The sequence below is a fragment of the Rousettus aegyptiacus genome, unplaced genomic scaffold, assembly GCF_014176215.1.
Source record: "Rousettus aegyptiacus isolate mRouAeg1 unplaced genomic scaffold, mRouAeg1.p scaffold_m13_p_1, whole genome shotgun sequence".
Taxonomy (NCBI): Eukaryota; Metazoa; Chordata; class Mammalia; order Chiroptera; family Pteropodidae; genus Rousettus; species Rousettus aegyptiacus.
Window position 1 is genome coordinate 26,004,795 of NW_023416284.1, and position 19,208 is coordinate 26,024,002.

The window sequence follows — 19,208 nt, forward strand, 5'->3', positions numbered from 1 at the left end:
GTAGGCTGGGAATAGCCAGTGAAGGACTCTGAATGCAGGACTAAGAGGTTTGGCTTTAATCCTGAAGGGAGCGAAATCTGACATAACTGAGATGTAATACATTATAGAGATCAGTCTGACATTGAGCACAGAATCAGAAGAAAGCCTGACGGCAGGAGGAGCAGTCAGGAAGCAGGTAAGAAGGGCTGCCTTGCTTCAGATAGTGCAGGTGTAGAGTAAAGAGTGGCCAGTAGTCATGGGAGGGTTTGGGGGGGGGGGGCTGGCTAGAGTTAGTAATGACAAGTTTGGGGAGAAGGGAAAAGAAACAGAATCCAAGGTGATTTATAGGAAGGGTGTGGGATGAGAGGTGACATTGGCTGAGTTAAAGGTCTAGAGAAAAAAATTGGCTTAAAGGGAATGATTCCCCAATTAGATATGATAAGTGTGTGATAATATTGCAACTCCTACATGGAGGTGTTGGGCAGGTAAGCAGACTCACTGGAGCTCAGAAGAATATTGTGAGTGGGCAGGATTCGGTATGCTCCCCAGAGGAAAAAGTGGGGTACGGAAAGGAAGGAGAATGCCCACAGAAGAGTACAGAGGGAGGAAAGAGCGAGAGGTAATACCCACAGTTAGGGATAAGAGGGAAGCGAAGCCCATCAAAGTGGGGCGAATCAGCAGTTAAAAGTAGGGAAAGATGGCATGAAGATGGCCGAACTGGAGGCCCCACCACACCCTGCCTCTGAGACCAAGAACAGGCCTTCCCAGTCCAGGATGCAAGAGGGAGGCCAGGGAGCACCCTGACTCTCTCTCAGGGGGCAGGGGAAGCCCAGGTCTGAAAAACAGCACAGCATATACAGAAAGCAGAATTTGGACTGGTAGAAAAGGGGGCTAGATCCCCCAGAGAAGGTCAAAGCTGCAGCAAAATCCCCAAAGCCCCGCGGCTCCCAAGCGCTCATTCTAGCTCAGCCCAAGCACAGGAATGACAATCCTCCCACTCAAACACACACAGCACTTGCACACCCACATGACTACAGAAGCCCTAGGGCAAAGCAGAGAAGGTGGGGGGAAAGGTCTTTGGAGCAAAGTCTTATTTCTGGGGAGCACATACTTTATCATTCCACTGGGACTATTTTGAGAATGAGCAGGGACTACTAAGAATCACACAGAGACCACAGGTGTAAATTAGGACTATCCCTGGTAAACCCAGCAGTATGGTCATCCTGGCCCTGGGAAATACTAGATCTCAACAAAACACCCATTTGGTCTCTGTTCCCCCTTCCTAGATGGGCTAGCAGAACTGACAGACAGGCTGGAGGGACAGGCTAGTTCATCCTCGGAGGCAGGGCCTCTGCTGAGGGCGCTGGTGGATGGGGAAGTCTCTCTCCTCCTTGCCCCAACGCCCCCTTCAGGGGAAACACAGCAGCACCAAGGACAGCGGCCGGTTGCCTGCCTGGGTTTTTTATTTTTTATTTATTTATTTATTTTTTTACCAGGGCTGCTGCTAGGCTGGATCAATATTTCATGGGTGAAGGGGCTCAGGTTACCAGCTCCGCGCCAAGCAGGAAGGCGCCGCCCACTCCCGCCACCAGCCTTGGGGACCCTCCTCAGAACTCATCACACCTGAAGCCCCAGCCCAAATAGACACCGCCCTCAACGTACTCCAAATTTCCAGCACAGCCCACTGTCCACCCCTAATCCCTTTCCAGGGCACAGAGACCCGTGTGCACACTACATGCTTTTAAGTGGCCACTCAGAAACACCACATAGCCAGAGCTGTACAAAGCTAACGACATACACAATACAACAGGCACACACCACACCCAGCAAACAAGCTGCCTAGACACACACACACACACACACACACACACACACACACACTATATGCCTCAGACACATTACATGGAGATGCAATCACCATAGACCCACATGCACATCACGCACAGACACATGAGACACCCTGCCACTCATGCTGCACAAAAATACTCTCACAGAGAACCTCAGACATGACACAAAGATGTCTTTACCACAGACACACACGTCACACACCCACACATGCATGCATGCACACACACACAAACACACATAACATGCTCTCTGAGAGACCCCCAAACATATCTCTCAGAGCTACATTCGTCACAGACACACACACACTGCATGCACATATACATATAAACTTAAGCTCTCACATGCACATACATACACAATATACCTTCACAGAGACCCTCGGACATTCACTTTGGATAGTCCCACACCATCCAGGCCCCCCACCCTCCGGGAGCCCAGGCCTCCCCTCTCACTGTGGACATGGGACTGGGGAGGGGGCAGGCAAGTCTCGGGCCCAGTGGATAAATCTTGTGTCCTCTGAGGCTTCCTGAGGTTGATGCTCAATCCCCAGGAGCAGGCAGTCAGCAAAACAAAAAGGTGGGGAAGTGGGGAGCAGGTGAAAGGGGGCCTTTGAGACCCCAAAGCCTCCTGGTTTCACTGTCCCTGGGCTCAAAGTTCTGGGGCATGAAGCTCTGGGGACAGCCTGGCCATCACCCACAACGTCGGCAGTCCGTGGAACTCCAGGCCTCTGGGAGGCCCTGATACCTGCGTTGTCCATAGAGACGGGGAGAACTGTGGAGCCTGCACCTCCCACTCCTCTCAGGAGTGTCCAAACCCTGCCTCAGAGATGAGGGTGCACCATTCGCCATCCAGATACCCCAACTTCAAGAGCCACCCCCCTCAAACAGGCTGAAGGGACTGTGGCACAAATTCTCCTTTCTGCGGGACAATCATGGCAGGATTCTCTGAAAGCAAGCCACGCCAGGGCACAAGGTGAGGAGAGAGAAGCAAGCTGGCACAGCACAGAAAGATGCTCAAATTTACCAGGTAGGTGGGAGGGACCTGCAAGATTATCTAGGCCAATGGTTCCCATCTCTGTCATCCCCGTACCACTTTTCGATTTTGCATCATCTACATAACACAGTGCTCCCTCAACGACATCTGCCAAATCTATACATTCCTGAGGTGCTCATTATTTGTTTTCTCAAAATTTACACTTCTATGTGCATTTACTTTAAGCAGAACTCTGTGTTACTATTATAAACAGGAAGCCAATATCACTTTTAATAAATGGAAAACGACAGTAAAATAAGGTCAGTATTAACAAAGCTATATTATTAAATTTTAGCTACATGGAGCTGCCAGTCAGGATCTCTTTGTTGAAAAGGAGAGAGCGGCAAGTACTGGAAAGTTGTTAAAGACACACTACCACTACATGGACACTCTCCCTGGGACAAGCTTGGATTTGATAGAGCTGAAAGGAAACCCACTTTCTCACTATGTGATTCAGTGTCGTGCAATGGCAGGCCCAGGAGCCACTGAAAGTCATGTCAAGTATCAATGAAGGTACCACTCTCCATGCTGGGAAGCTCCAGGCTTGTTCGCCTTTTATAGAAGGTTGGGCACAGCGGCCAGCTGGCACCCTGCTGCCATGGTCCATTCCAGTAATAACAATCCTTAGAAATCGCTCAGTTCTTTCCTATTTACAAATCATCCTTCCACCCACTATCTAATACTAGACCCACATTTTTTAATGAGGAAACTAAGGCTGTGGATGGTTAAGAGACTTGTCTATAGCAAAGCTTTTTGGCACCAGGAACTGGTGCTTCTATGAGAATCTAATGCCCGATGGTCTGAGATGGAGCTGAGGTGGTGATACCAGCGCTTATTCACCTACCGCTCACCTCCTGCTGTGCAGCCTGGCTCCTAACAGGCCTTGGACTGGTCCATGGCCCGAGGTTTGGGGACCCCAGGTTTAGAGGCACACAGCTACACAAGACTGATCCACAAGCAGGAGACCTTCTCCCTACTCAAATGGCCTTTCTACTCTACCTTCATCCATCTGTCCCACTGTGGGGAGCCCTTGCTCTGGTCTGACCCTCATCGGGCAGTGGGGAGTAGAGGGAGGATGGTAGTTGGTTATTTGCCCATGAGGCCCTCCCAGTTCCAAAAAAAAAAAAAAAATAGGCAAGTGTATAAGTAGCTGAAGTTAAGAGAGGTTAAGAGCTTTTACTCTGGAGCCACACTGTCGTGTGTTCCTAGTTTGTAAAGGTCACCTCTCTGACCCTCGGTTTCCTTGTCTGTAAAATGAAGATAATAATAGTACCTCTCTCAAAGGGTATGAGGATTAAGTAAAATAATGCATATGCGTAGTGCCTGGCACAGAGTAAATACTTGAAAATGTTCAGTACTAGAGAAGTATAAAAAATAGAATTAATGTAGGTAAAAAATGACTGATAAGAGCAGGCATGGCGTGGTTCTTCGCTGAGGAAAGGAAATGAGCTAAGTCTGGGAGGATACGTAGGATTTTAGAAGGGAGAACTGTCCTAACGGCTTAGGCCCTTCTCCTCCCTCTCTCATCACTCCAAGGAGAGGTGAGAAAATTCAAGGTTTCATCTCACAATCTCTCTGCTCAGGCCTCTGAATGACACTTGAAAGGTTCTTCAGAGCCTGTCCTGAGCAGTGCTGCCCCAGGATAAGACTACCCTTTAAATTACAATGCCCTCTAGGTGCTATCCAGATGGAAGGTTGGAGGCCAGGCCCACAGTGGTACTCTAAGAATTCTAGAACATGTCTTTTGAAGTACTTTCCTTGATAACAAAAACCCCTACTTTCTCTAAGGGGGTCAAGAACCATGTTTGCATGTCTGACTTTATGATCCTTCCCAGCAGGCTGCAGTTGAATGGACCAGCGTGGGCACTTGACCCACTCAGCCAATCAGACCTTCACTTGTTAGTTTGGACTTGGACCTGTCAAACCCTTGGTTCTATCTCTAAATATGCCTGGAAATGAGGGACACAATACAGAAACTATTAGTGGCCCAGCATCTGGAAAAGCAAAGAAAATAGTTTGTGGAGACAGAAAGGTAAAGGTGGCCAGCATGGTGCAGAGAATGGCTGCTTCAATTTCTCCTGGCCTACAGATCCTGCTTCCCAGAGGCTAACAAATTTTCTGTCCCTTAGTTCCCAGGAATCCCTTGTGTCCTTGTAATAAACCCTGCTGTATTACTAAAGCTGGCTTGAGTGGGTTTCTGTATACAAGCAAAGACCTAATTAAGACAGGGGAGAAGCTGGGAGCTGGAGACACAAAGATGAACAATCCTGAAGAAAAATAATCACTGTGCCTGCACTGGAGGAGCTCAGTTTAACGAGAGACAAAGAGGAAGACATGGAGACTCCATGCAGATGCAGCTGAGGGAGGTGGCCTAACTCTGCCTAGGGAGGGCTGGGAGGGCTCCTTAGAGACTTCACAGCAAAGGTGGCAGCTGAACTGGTTTTCACAAATAAAGGACTTTCTCCAGAGAGATAAAGCAGAGGTGGGGAGGCATCACAGGCAGAGGGAACAGCAAGTGCAGAGGCACAGAGGCACAAAACAGCTGATCCGCTAGAGGAACTGCCAGGAGTTCAAAGTGTGGTGGGGGAGCAGAGGAGATGAGGCTGGAGAGGCAGTCGGGAGCAGATCACAAAGGGCTTTGAACACCATGCTGAGGCCTTTCCTGTCAGCAATGGGGAGCTACTGAAGTATTTTAAGTACCAGGAGTGACAAGGTCGGTTCTGTGTTTTAGAAAGATGGCTCTGGTATTGTAATGAGAAAGGATTAGAGAAGGCAGGAAGACCAGAGGATGCTGTAGCAATGATTCATCTATTCCTTCGTTCACTGAACAGCTTGCTGTGTACCTACTATGTGCCAGGGCTAAGCAAAACGGTATTCCTGACCCCATGGAGTTCACAGTCTAGCAAGAAAGAGAGACAAAGGAAAAGCAATTCAAGTGTGATGAGTACCATGAAGAAGTACAAGGTCCTATGGAGGGGGAGGGGTGTTTAGTTTCCAGTTTTTAGGCTTTGCTGCAGAAATGATGTTTAAGCTGGTATCTATCTGCAGGTTAGCACATAGGTTAAGTAGGAGTTAACAGGGCAGCAAGAGGAGGAGTACATTCCAGGATGAAGGACATGTGTGAAAGTTCTGCAGCTCAGGGAGAGGGAGATCCAAGATGATAACAAAAAGGTAGGCAAGGACCAGCTCACGCAGGGCCTCACAGATTACATCAGAGTCTAGCTTTTATTCCAAGAAGTCTTGGAAGGGTCTTAAGCAGAAAAATGGTATAAACATTTATGTTTAGAAGATCACTCCAGCTACAGTGGGAAAATGAAATCAAGTGGGGTAAGAATAGAAATGTAAGGAGACCAGTTTAGGAGGCTGTCGCAGTGGTCCAGGTGAGAGCTAATGGTGGTCTAGGATGGGGTGGCGGGCAGGGAAAGAGATGACAGATTCAAGAGAGATATTCAGGAGAACTAACAGGACTTGCTGAGGATTGGCTGTGGGATGTGGGGGTGAGGGAGAGGGAGGTGTCCAGGAGAACTTCCAGCTTTCCAGCTTGAGCAAGTGGGTGGATGGTGGTGGCAGAGATGAGCTGGGGACATTGGAGGCAGAGCAGGTGCTGGCAGGCAGAGCTGGGGACCTGAGTTTGGACCTGAGGCTGATTGTGAGACATCTAAATGTGGCCCAGGAGGCAGTTAAACCTTCAGGTCTTGAGCTCAGAAAAGATAATTAAAGTCAAGAGAGTAGATAAGATTACCTGGTAGTGGGGGAGAAGTGTGCAACAGGGCAAGAAAAGGGGCCAGGCAGCTCCGAGGAATCATGGTAGCAGCAGGGACTGGGGTAAGAGTGACTAGGAGCTCTGAGCTTGAAAAATCACAACCATGAAATCCAAAGGTTATTTCCTTCAGCCTTTGAGAGACATCTGGACTCGGTTCCACCTTTCCTGGCCAAGCGCGACGCCTCGGCACAGGTGTTTCCCCACTGAGACAGCCCTCCCTTCCCCACAACACCCTCCTCCTTGGCAAACTCCAAGATGTCCCTCAGACCCAGCTCAGGGGCCCCTTCTCATAGTTGAAGACTTCCCTGGTCCAGGCATGTGCTCTGCAGTCCAACAACCTGGTTTGAATCCCAGCTGTGCTACTTGATGGCTATGTGACTTTGGCCAAGAAACTTAACTAACCTCATTTTCCTCATCTATACAATGGAAATAATAATAGTACCTACCTCATAGGGCTATTTGAAGATGAGTATGTAAAGTGCTTAGCAGAAAACCTAGCACACAGTAAGCACTAAATAAATGTTACTATTATTAACATCCCACCCACCCTAGGACAGTTAGTCATGTCCTCCACCTTATACCTCCTCCACTTGGGAACTATTTGCAGGTCTCTGTCCCTCCCTGCTTCCTCTTACCCCCACCCAATTTGCAAGGCTATATAATATGTAGGGCCCAGTGCTTAATGAAAATGCAGGACCCCTTATTCAAAATTATTCAGAATTTCAAGATGGTGACAGCAAAACAGTAATCCAAGCGTGGGGTCCTAAGCGCAGGGCCCTGCGCAACCACAGACTCATGAAACCAGCCCTGCCCCCACCCACAGCCAGCCCTGGGCCTGGCCCAAGTAAGTGTTAGCCCCTATGCAACAGAGTAAAAATGCTAACTGACATTGAGATAGAGTTGTGTGATTTCCAGCTGGAATTTAATTTAATTGTATCATCCCCATAGGAAGATAATATCAATCCCATTCTGTAGTTGAGGTTCAGAGATGGGGTGTGCCTTGCCGGAGGTCACCCACATGTTGAACTAGAGATCTGGGATGGGAACATAGGCCAGCCTGGTGCCTCAGCCCTGCCTCGTGCCCTCTGGCTCTGCAGGTAGACTGGGAGAACCTGAACCCAAGGGATGAACTCTGTCAACAAGGCCCAGAGTGAGAGAGCTGGAGGGACTGGGACTGGTCCTCTCCCTCCTGAGATGAGCCACATAAACAACCAGGTCCCTGGGCACCAGGGCTGCTGCAAGGGAAGGGGGTAGGAAAGGGCAAAAGGTCAATTCTGAGATGGTTCTGCCTGAGGGCCACAGACCCCAGCCCACACTCTCTGGAAGTGGGATTCTGCCTCCTCTACTTAAAATCCCTTAGGGGCTGCCCTTGGCCTCAGGAAAATTCCCAAATCTTTAGTATTCTGCTAGACCGGGGAGTTTTGGCCTGGCTGTGCTGATGCCTGCCCACTCTCTCCCCTCTTTCTACCACTGCTGTCCTTCTCCCATCACACAAGGCCTGTTCCTACCATCATTGAACCCTTAGCACAAAGTGTTCCCTTTCCTTCATCCCTTCTTTTTTGCCTTCTCAACTCCTTGTCACCCTAGTCTCCCTGACTCCCTTCTTTCAACACACGTCACCTGCTCTGGGCCATCTCCTGGCTAGAATGGACGTTCCCAGAGGCAGAGGCTGCCTGGCTCACAGAGCTTGGTACATCAGGTGTCCGAATGCATCCCACTCAGCAGGGGGCGGGGCCTGCACTCTTTCTCCCCTTCTCTCCACTCCTCCCCACTCCTACCTTCCTTTTCTTGTCCAGGGCTCCTCACACCTTTTCTTGAGCACAAGGTGTGAGAAACCCAAACCTGCAAAGAGAAGAGAATCATCATTCACTATGCGCCCTCCACCTGCCAGCCCTGGGCTGGGTGCCGGACTTCCAGTTAGTACATTTAATCCCCTAAGCACCTTCATGGGGGTGGGGCAGTCTGGGTGTAAATTATTCCTATTTTCCGGAGGAGTGTGAGACTACCTGCCCGAAATGGTAACAGAGCCTGGAAGTGGAGGATGCGGCATTTGAACTCACATCTGTCTGCTGCCCAAGTACCTGGTGTCTATGACTCACTGTTCACAGCCAGCTCACCTCCAACCAGAGATCAACTGTTTCTCACCCATACCCTCAGTTCACACACACCCCAGGCAACACAGTTCCTCTGTTAGATCAGCAAAACACCAATGTAAAGGCCAATGTAGAAACCACTCCTTCCCTGGGTCAACAAAATACCAGTATGGGAGAAATACCCCCAGGACAGCCAGACACTAATCAGAGAGACACCCCCATTGTCAGTGAAGTGCCCATACAGGAGGCACGCCTTGCATCCTCAGTCAGCAAAAGGCCATTGTGGGAGACACTCCCCTATACCACCCTCTGCCCAGGCCCATGACGTGGGCTGGGGGTGCACAGATAGAGTCCTTCAAGGTGGTGCTCCCGGGGTGGGGTAGGCAACATAGCTGGGGCTGCTGCTGCTGCTTGGGGGAGAAGGCTGTGGCTGGGGAATGGGGTAGACTCGGTGAGAGTTCTCACATGGCACTAATGAAATCAACCACCAGCCCGTGGCCCCCCCCCTTCCCAAGGGACCCTCCAGGCTCCAGCTGATGCAATGCCCAGGCCGGATAATTGTTTTCTTCCTTCCTTAAAGGGCCAGCTGCTGTTACAGCTGCATACATAATCCAGACCCCTGACAGACCCCGCAGAACTTAGTACCTGGTTAGGGATGGGGGAAGCCCAGAAAGGAGCACCTTAGGCCTGGGTTCTACAGAAGAAAATCCAATTAATGTCCAGAGACTAGAGGTGTCTGTGAGCAAGAAGGGAGGGAAAGATAATAACACAGACCACATGCCCAGAGGGAGGGACCTTGGTCCCTGCTAGGTCCTCAGCACCTGACTCCAGCCTGCCTCTCCTGTCAAGTCCTTGGCACAGGAATTGGTGCTAAGTTTAGCAGCTATCTTATTGAGCTCCCCTGAGTGCTAGGCACTGTGCTAAGCAGCCTAAACCCACCATTTTATTTACTCCTCCCAGCAGATATAGAAGGTTGGTCTGTTTTACTAAAGGAGGCTCAGGGAGGGGAAGTGACTTCTTGAATAGCAACAGCCAGAAAGTGGCACAGTCTGGGTCTGAAGCCAAGTTTGCCTAACTCTGGGCTTCATATCCTACAGAGAGTCAAGTAGGTGTTGAACCGCAGGGCTGGAGGTCCCTAAGCCAGGCAGCCTGGCACAGAGGGCAGGGAAGGGGCCTGTGGGTCCTAAACAGGCGCTGAAGGGCATGGTGCTTGGTTTAAGCACAGGTTGCACAGAACCTGCCCCAAGAGAATGTCCCATTAGGTTGCCCACATGCCCTCAGGGACAGTTGGCAGCTGCCTGATTACAGACTAATTGGTGGCTGGCAGCAACTGTGGGGGCTGGCTAGTTAACCCCTTGGTGGCCAGGCCTATCCCAGAAAGGCCCTCTCCCCACCACTTCAGGCCTCAAACCTAAGGACCCTAAACTTAAGTCATGGCAGACAGAAGACAGAACCAAAGAGGTAGCATCCTTCCTCTCCACACCCTGGAGCTGGGGTTGGATACTGACATTCATCCAGGCTCCCCATCCTCGCAGGGCCACATCCAAACAGCCCCCAGGTGGCAGTGCCAGCCAGTACCCCTGTTCTCTGGCCTTGGGTATGGCATTGCCAATCTCATCCAGGACCACAGGCGCTATGGTCCCTCCCTGTGTTTTCAGGCTCAGGATGCTGAGAACCCACTCCTCAAGGTTGGGCTGTCCAGAGAAGATGATGTGGGCATGGGTTCAGGCGGCCTGAAGGCCAGCCAGTGAAGATACACTCCCTTGAATAAGAAGGTGCCCAGGTTGCTCACCAAGGGTCTTGCCAAGCCTCCCTGAACCTTGGACTCCCCACCGTGGATTGACCAATTGTCTTTCCCAGCTTCCCAGAAGCCCCCTCTTCCCATTCTAGGGCTGGAGTGAGCACCACCCCTTTTCTTTCAGGGAGTGTGGGGTCCTCTAGGCACCACAATGGTGTCTCACAGGGAAGAAAGAGTGGCTGCTTCTCAACCAGGGCACGGACAGGACAGAGAAAGGCAGGCTGCCTTCCAGCTCCCTTTCCAAGAGGGATTTTAAGCACTTTCCAAAAATGCCATGCGAGGCAATGCTGTTGAAGACCAGGGCCCCAGATGCTCTGAGCATCAGCAAAAAACTCAAGACTCTGGTCTGGGGTCCCTTACCCCATTTTCCAGGCTTCCTCAAACATTCCATGTTCCCCTCTTATACCTTAGCCCCCACCCCAGAGCCATCATACACACTATGCTCATCCCCCGGGCTCCCGCCCCCCAGACCCTGCGCGCTCAGATCCCTACGTGGCGCCTTGCGGCCGGAGCCCCTCTTCTCTCCCCAGGTGGTCTCCCAGACCTCCGCAGCCTCATCCCCACGTCCACTCCCGGGCGAGCAAGGCCTACTGACTTACCCGGAGGCGGGGCTGGGGTCCAGACTGGGAGGGGTCTCCGCTGACGGAGGCGGCTTGCGAGGCGGGGCAGGTGCTGCCCCGGGACCCCGCCCCGCGGACCCGGCGGTAGGCGCGGCCCGGTCCCAGGCGGGCGGCGGACTGCGAAGGGGTAGGGACGAGGGGCGGGGAGGGACCGCGAGGGAGGTTCACGGGGGCATCGCCCGCCACCGGGCTGGGCAGCTCCGCTCCGCCCGCCTGCGCTGCAGCCTCCACAGTTCTCAGCAGCCGCCGGGTGCAAAGCCCAAGCCCTGGCTGGCGGGAGGCGAAGAGGGAGGCGGGGCCTGATGGGGGCGTGGCCTAGGTCAGGCGGGTGGGGCCACTGAGGGGCGGGGTCGCCTGGGCGGGGGGTCCTTGGTGGTGGGCGGGGCCTATGGGGTAATGGCCCAGTCTGGGTTTGCCCGATTAGGGGCGACCTACGCTAATAAGGCCCCGAAGGGGTGGGATCTAGAAGATGGCTCAAGCTTCTCCATACCCCTAGGATACTACTGCCTCAATACCTGGTCCCCCTCTCCACCACATCCTCTACATGTTCTTTCTCATCCCTTCCTTTGGGGAGCCTCACTGGCACCACAGTACCCTTGTTCCACCCTGGATCAAATCCGGGAATATTAGATAGTGAAAGGGGAAAATGACTTACAAACTCCAAATCCAACTTTAAAATGGAAAAACTGAAGCCCAAGGAGGAGAAAAGACTTGTCCCAATACCTGCTATGAAGAAAAAGACTTTTTAATGTCTCTTTCAGACAAAGAGTAAGGTTGTAGTGTCCTTTCCTTAGACTCTAGTTAACCTCCCTCCCCTGCCCTCTAGAGCAGTGGTTTTCAACTTGAGGTGATTTTGCTCCCAACCCCCACCCCTGTGAATATTTGGTAATGTCTGGAGACATCTTTGGTTTTCACGACTGGGGGTTGATACTGGCATCTAGTGAGAAGAGATGAGGGATGCTGCTAAACATCGTCCAATTCATAGGATAATCCCATGCCAAAGAATTCTCAGGCCCAAATCGTCAGTAGTGCCAAGGCTGAGAAGCCCTGCTCTAGGACTTGGCATCAGCCTAATTGAACTTCCAAGTGAGCTCCCTGAGTCCTGGGTTTCTTGGCAGCCTGGGACTTGAGGAGGCTGCAGTATAAAGTATCTCCTAGGGTCATGCCTGCCACCATCTTGCTGTGTTTAACCTTGCTTAGGTGGCCAATTCCACTCATTTACAGAAGGGACAATATTATTAGTATTTGCTTTCCCAATTTTTTGCTGGAGGCAGGCAAAACAATGTTCCCTGCTGAGAGCATGGATTAAACTGTGAATGGAGAGTGGAACGGTGTGGGGAAAAGGAAAATAATTGGAATTAAATGACTCTCGGGATAGCTGGCTGTATCTTCTACATGTCCCTCACCCTGTATCATCTCTTCTCATCTGATCTGCGAGAATGGTAAACTGAGGCCCAACAGTGCGGATAGCCTAAAGCTGAGTCCCATGGCTGGTCTGGTCAGTGATAGAGCTGGAACGAACAATTTTACTCATTTATTAGCTAAACTTTTGTTATTATCTAATCTATATCAGGCCTAGAACTAAGGCCTGTGATATAGAATGATTGCTCTAGAGCAACGAGTGAGATTAGTTTGGGGGGATAAGATGGAGGCCAGGGAAGTAGCTGGGACAATGGTGGAAGTGTAAGATGCAGAGAGCAGAGCCTGTGAAGATATGGGAGAGAAGGGAGGAATCAAGAATCAAGGCATCCCATCAGAGAAACATGTAAACCGGGGGCTCCCTTTGGAATCTTAATTCCTTTGCACATCTGATGAAAACTTGAACTTTCCCTCTAGAGAAATGTGCAGATGTACACTTTCTATATCATTTCAGGGACTCCAAAACTCCATATTGGTTTCCAGGAGGGTTGGATAGGGAGGTGGGGGTATGGATTGATCCTTAAAAGCATATAGGAAAATAAACATACAGGAATAAAAAGCTAGAAAAAAAAAAGGGATTCGCCTTACCTGTAACTCCATATTATAAAGTCAAAATATTTAAAGCAGTATGGTATTGAAGTAGCCCTAGAGGAACCAGTGGAACAAAGTGGAGCACAGAAATAAGCAACCACACAAGGGAAATATGATAAAGATAGCACTTGAGGTCAGCATAGGAAGGATGGAGCCCACCCATAGGCACATGGGAGGAGGCCTTAACACAGGGATAATGGCAGCCCTCACTCTGAAGCCACACAACTCAGTCTCTCTCTGTATGTCTCTGGCACCTCCACTAGAGCCACTGTCCCTCCACCAGGGGCCAGGCCCAGACCCAGGCTGTTTTAATTTCTACTTCACACAAACTAAGGAGGAGGCATACAGATGACTAACATGAAACATAAAAACGGCTTCTAAAAAGTTTTGTAAAGCATGAACATCTACAGAAACAAACAAAAAATAAAACAAGCAATTGACAAATAGAAACAAGAACAACTTAAACAGGTCTTATAAAATGCAAAGGTTTGGGAGAGGGTCTTGGAGTGTGTTCACTTACTATTTGTTGAATACCCTGGGCCTAGAGTAACTCCTCCAAATGATTATAACTAAGAATCAGATCAAAAAAGATCACAAAGAACCAATACTTTTTTCTTTTCCTGTAGAAGACGCTAGATCTCATAAAGTGTGGGAATGGATCATTTTTCATCAATTTGTTAATTGTGCTCCTAAAAATAAATAATGATTGAGGCACTTCTTTATTATTTCTCAGAAAAAAAATTAAATGCTGTGATAAGAATACAATATACTGTTCAAAACAAATCTGGAAACATTTAGATCCTCAAATTTATTATTTTAGTCATAAATCAATGTTTAAACTGGTTTAAGAGCTACAAAAAATGTAAGTTGTATCCAGTCCTTTTTTAAAAATGGAATCTGATTAACAGAATGTCAGAAAGTGATTTCAAAAAAAAAAAAAGATAGCACATCAGGTAAATGGGAGGAAATATGGGCCTTTCAACAAATTGGTGGAATAACTGGCAAGTCATTTGGGGAAATAAAAGAAAGCTGTCCTTTCCCTACATAGAAATAAATTCCAGGTGTAGTGCATATTTAAATAACACCATAATGTACCATAAGAAAACATACGCAATGTTTTAATAATCTTGGAGATGGAAGACTTTCTAAGCATGATGAAACCTAGAAGCCAAAGGGAAAACATAGATCAATTTGACTATAAAAACTTCAATAGAGAGGAAGTGATCATACTCAGGTTTGAAAGACAAATGACAAGCAGGAGAGGATAAATCCTATTTGCCCTCTACTCTTGCACCCTCTGGACCTGCCAGACTCTCCTCAAAGCCGAGAAGGGGACCAGCAGGAGGGACGGCGGTGGCTGTGAGAGTTGAGACCGAGCACATCACGGAGGTTCCTCCCACGTCGTCCTGGCCAGAGCCCACCTGTTCAAGGGCCGGAAAGCCCCGGAAATCCCCGCCAGGCCATCTGGGTCCACAGCAGGTACCTTCAGCAGAGCGGAGCCTGAGTTCACCTCAAGGCTGCTCCCCACTTCTCTCGTGTGGCCATCCTGGGAACTGCAACCCTTGGTTTCCAGCTCACGCAGCTTCCCGGAGTTAAGGCCGGAACTTTTTTCTTAGGATAAATAACAACCAAAATTCTGAGGGAGCTAACAGTATTCCAGGCATTGTGATAAAAACTTAGCATCGAGGATTTGACTTGATCCTCAAAACAACTCTTCCAGGCAGGGTGCACTGTAGTTCATCTCCATTTGACAAATGAGGAAACAGGGTTTGAGGGAAGTCTCTTGTCCTACTTCTAAGTGGTGGCATCAGAATTCAATGTCTGACTCCTGGCTCCATCCTTAATGTAAAAAAGCCAAGACCTTGGGGGAAATCTAGAAAACAAAGTTTTTTTGAGATTAATCTTGATTCAGGTCTTGTCCCAGGTGCTAGGGATTCAGAATTGAGAGAAACAGCCAATAGGGCAGATAGGTGGAGAGAACCATATCTGATTCCGTACATCTTGGAAACAGCAGAGGACATGTTAACCCCACAAAGTGATGGAGGCCGTGAGGAGGAATCCCAGAGATGTCCTTGAAGCTGAATAGTTAGGAGTTTGAGGGAGGCGTGAAGGAGTGGGCCAGTACTCACAAGCTTGGGAGGAGGAAGAGTAGGGCTTGGGGGAGGGGAAGTGGTCTCTGTGCCCTTTGCTGTGGGGGGAGGGGGTATACATTGGAGACAAGACTGGACAAGTACAACAGGACCGAATTAGAGTTTGGGCACAAAGATTCTGAGAACATTTCCAAGTTTCAGTTGACTTGGTCTAAGGGCCACCTGCTCTACCCACCTAACCTGCCTCTTTCCTCCCAGGTGCTCCCTGCCTGGGTTGAAGGTACTAGTTGCCTAAGTCAGAAACTTAGGAGTCACTCTTGACTCCTCCATCCTCACCTCCATCCAGTTAATTATTAGGGCCTGCTCAATCTACCCCCTAAATATTCCCAGGTTCATTTACTGCTCTCCATCCCCATGGCTACGATCCTCATCTAGACTCCCTTCCTCTCACTCCTGAATCCAGATGCTGGCAGTGACTTGGACTTAGCACCTCCAAACTTCCACACAAGAGAAATCCTTCTAAAGCAAATCTGACCACAACTCTCTTATTAAAAAAAAACTTCTCACTTATTCATTCAACAAATGTTGAGCAAGCATTTCTTACATGTTGGGCACTGAGGACACACAATGAGCAAAGCTTAGAATTCAAAACCTATTGGGGTAGCAGATGTCAATCAAATGACCCCCCCCCCACCCAAATAATACATAATTACAAACTTGGATACATGCCATAGGAAGGCCTGGCCTAGTAAGGGAGGTCTTAGAGGATTCCCCCAAAGTGTCCTGTCTAAAGTTTGAATAGCAGTCAGCCAGATCTAAGAGTCAAAGATGGAGTGAGGGCTTATGCAAAAGCTCTGAAGTTGCTTTTCTGAGTCTTGGTTTCCTCACCTGTATAATGAGAACATTTAGAGTTGTGAGGATTAAATATATCGATATGTATAAAGTCCTTAGAATAGGTTCTGGGACATAATAAAATTTCCGTTAGTGTTAGCTATAATAACAACGATAATCATTACCATTAATATTAATTTTTTAAAAGTAGAAAGCCACTGAAAATCTTACAGCAAAGGAGTTAAATGAGAAAGCATTTTTTATCATGATTGTTCGTTTTTAAATAACTTTTTATTTTTCAGTTATAGTTGGCATACAATATTATATTAGTATAAGGTGTACAACATATTGATTAGTCATCTATGTAACTCATGAAGTGATCACCCCAATAAATCTAGTGTCCCTCTGACACCATACATAGTTATTACAATATTACTGACTATATTTCTTATGCTATACTTTACATCTCCACGACTATTTTGTACCTATCAATTTATACTTCTTAGTCCATTCCCCATTTTTCATCGACCCTCCCAATCCCTCTCCCATTTGGTAATCCTCAAAATGTTCTCTATTAGTTTCTGTTTTCTTGTTGTTCTTTAAATTACACATGTACATGAAATCATATGGCATTTGTCTTTATCTACCTGACTCACTCCACTCAGCACAATACCCTCTAGGTCCATCATGAAATATCTCTTTCCATCCAAAAGTAGCACTTTTCAAAGGTCACTCTGGCTGCAGCGAGGGGCATGGATTGGAACAAGGAAAGAGCAGATTCAAAGGAACTAATGGGGAGAATTTGCAGGGGTCATTGAGGGCTGTGGGGCATTTAAACAAAGAAATCAGAAAGGACTTGAAGAGATTTTGATATTAGAAACCACTGGCATTGGTGTTTGATTGGTGGCAGGAGGCTGTAGGAGGTAAAAGGGGGCTCCTAACATTTTGGTCCCAGCACTGGGGTGAGTGATGATGATGTTTTTACCAGGTTGGGGAAGCCTGGAGGAGGACCAGGCCTGGGGGAGATGCTGAATCCAGTTCTGGGTGTGTTCAGATACAGGTACTGTGGGGCATCCTGAATGAGGGGCTGCAGAAGCAGCTGATTAGTTCTGGAGTTCAGAGGAGAAATTATGTCTTGAGACGTTAAATTGAGATTGTTGGAAAATACATAAAATTTGGACCTCAATCATCCCATCTGTGAAATAATAGAGGAAGGAGATAGCTAGATGATTTTTAAGTTTTCTTCTGGTTCCAATATATGTAGGATTCAAAGTGTTGAGGTTAGTAGGACACCAGAGACAGAGAGAAAGAAAAAATCGATATGGCCTGAAAAACTTGGCAGAGGCTCCTTGGAGGCTATTTATTATTCTTTCATCTGACTGTCTTTCACTGAGCAGTTGCTATGAGCCACATGCTCTACTGGGGATGGAAGGGTGGACAAGACCCAGCCCTTGCAGTCAGGGTATTCACAGCCTGGTAGGACTGAACTGATTGGAAATATCAAGGAGAAACTGGCTGGGTAAGGCTTAGGTCTCCATTAATAGTGACGTCAGAAGGAGGTAAAAGATGGTCAAAGGATTAGTAGGAATAAGAAATCAAGATGGAGAGAGAAAGTAACATAGGCTATGGCCATGCCCTGAATGTGCTCTATCTCATCTGATCTTGGAAACTAAGCAGGGTCGAGCCTGGTTAGTATTTGGATGGGAGACCACCTTGGAATACCAGGTGCTGCAGGCATTAAGAAAGAAAGAAAGAAAAGAAAGTAACATAGGGGATTGTCATGGCAATGTGGTTTTGGCTGTTGCATGTTGGAGCAGTGGTTAGACTAAGGAACTTTGTGGTATTCATAAAAAAAAAAACACACACTCCTTTATATTTGAGCTAGACTGTGTTTTGCATGGAGAGAATGCAGAACCGAGGACTTGATATTTTGACTTTGGAAATTTGTTTTTGGTTCTATTGACCCTATCTGGCACAAAGAGCTCTCTCTGGCATTGAATTATTAGAAGAAATAAAACTTATCTATACTTTGCATCATTACAACCTGAAAAATATTTCCAAAGTACAGGGACAGGCTAGCTCCACACTATCACAGGAAGTGTTGCTGAAGTGGCGGTGGTGCTTAATACTCAAGGTAGACCTGTGTCCTTGTATGGGATCTTAGGTCCTCAACACGGAATGTGCAGCAATGTACTCTGAAGACCATCAGGCTAGATCTCGGAGGGCTACAGTGCCCTCTGAATATGTAGCAATGGTGGGATGGGCTCCTTTGTGCTGAAATAGTTTAGTGTCTTATTGAAGTGCTGTGAGTGAGAGGGAATCTATTGCCAAGCCCCACAGATATTGCTCCCATCAGAGAAAAAAAAAAAATCCTCCTAAACCATGTATGTTGAAACCAAGGGCCCTAAGGCAAGCTTGAGAGACCAAGGAATGCTTCCTACAGGAGGTAACATCTAAGACAAGACATGAAAGTCAGGCAGAAAAAAGCTGTGTGGAACATCTTGGCCCAAGAGCGTCATTTGTGTGATTGCTGTCCATGTGGTTATTTTAAAGGTGATTTCTCTTGAGTTTTTCACTCTGGATTCTACCTATGTACCTCAAGTCCATTTCAGGAACAAAGGCCCAGAGTTTCTTAAGCTCTGTTGACTGCTTTCTCCTCCTCGCTCCTTGTGTTCATTGCTCCTCATGGCCTCAATGCCACACTCCCTTCATGCGCTTGGGTGAGAGGGTGGGGCAAATGAGGCACCTCGGCAGAAATTTAGAAAGGAACTCACTCTCAGGGGCACACAACATGCTCGCAGCCCTGTTCCCTGCTCACACCCACTCTCCAGCCTCTCAGGTGCTCCTCCATGCTCACGTCTTGCTGTTCAGTCCCATACTGCTCCAAGGCTCAGCTCAGATATCACCTCCTCCTGAGAGTCTACTGCTCGACCCAGTTATTCCTGTTTCCTCCCTAGGCCAAGATGGCCCTCTGTACTCCAACAGCATGATAAAGGCTGCATAGCACAGTGGTTAATGGAGCAGCTTTGGCATCAGAGTCCTGCTGTGCTCTTTATTATCTGTGCACTGCTCTCTGAGCCTGTTTCCACATATGTACAATGTGGTGCCAACTTCACAGGGGAGCTGTAAAGATTAAATGAGAAA

The 19,208-nt window shown here is 48.3% G+C and overlaps 1 protein-coding gene and 1 pseudogene across 2 annotated transcripts in view; one reads left to right on the top strand and one right to left on the bottom strand.

Annotated features, from left to right (window-relative positions):
- RIMS3 (regulating synaptic membrane exocytosis 3) overlaps positions 1-11,388 on the bottom strand; it is a 39,102-nt gene extending 27,714 nt beyond the window's left edge. The window contains exon 1 of one of the 2 annotated variants that reach the window (XM_016140056.2): positions 11,113-11,388. The gene's annotated coding sequence lies outside the window, so the exon portion shown is untranslated. The remainder of the gene's footprint in view (positions 1-11,112) is intronic. The other variant, XM_016140055.2, reaches the window with a different exon arrangement.
- A 6,297-nt stretch (positions 11,389-17,685) lies between these two features.
- On the top strand, positions 17,686-17,801 carry LOC118605233 (annotated as a pseudogene).
- Positions 17,802-19,208: the final 1,407 nt, after the last annotated feature.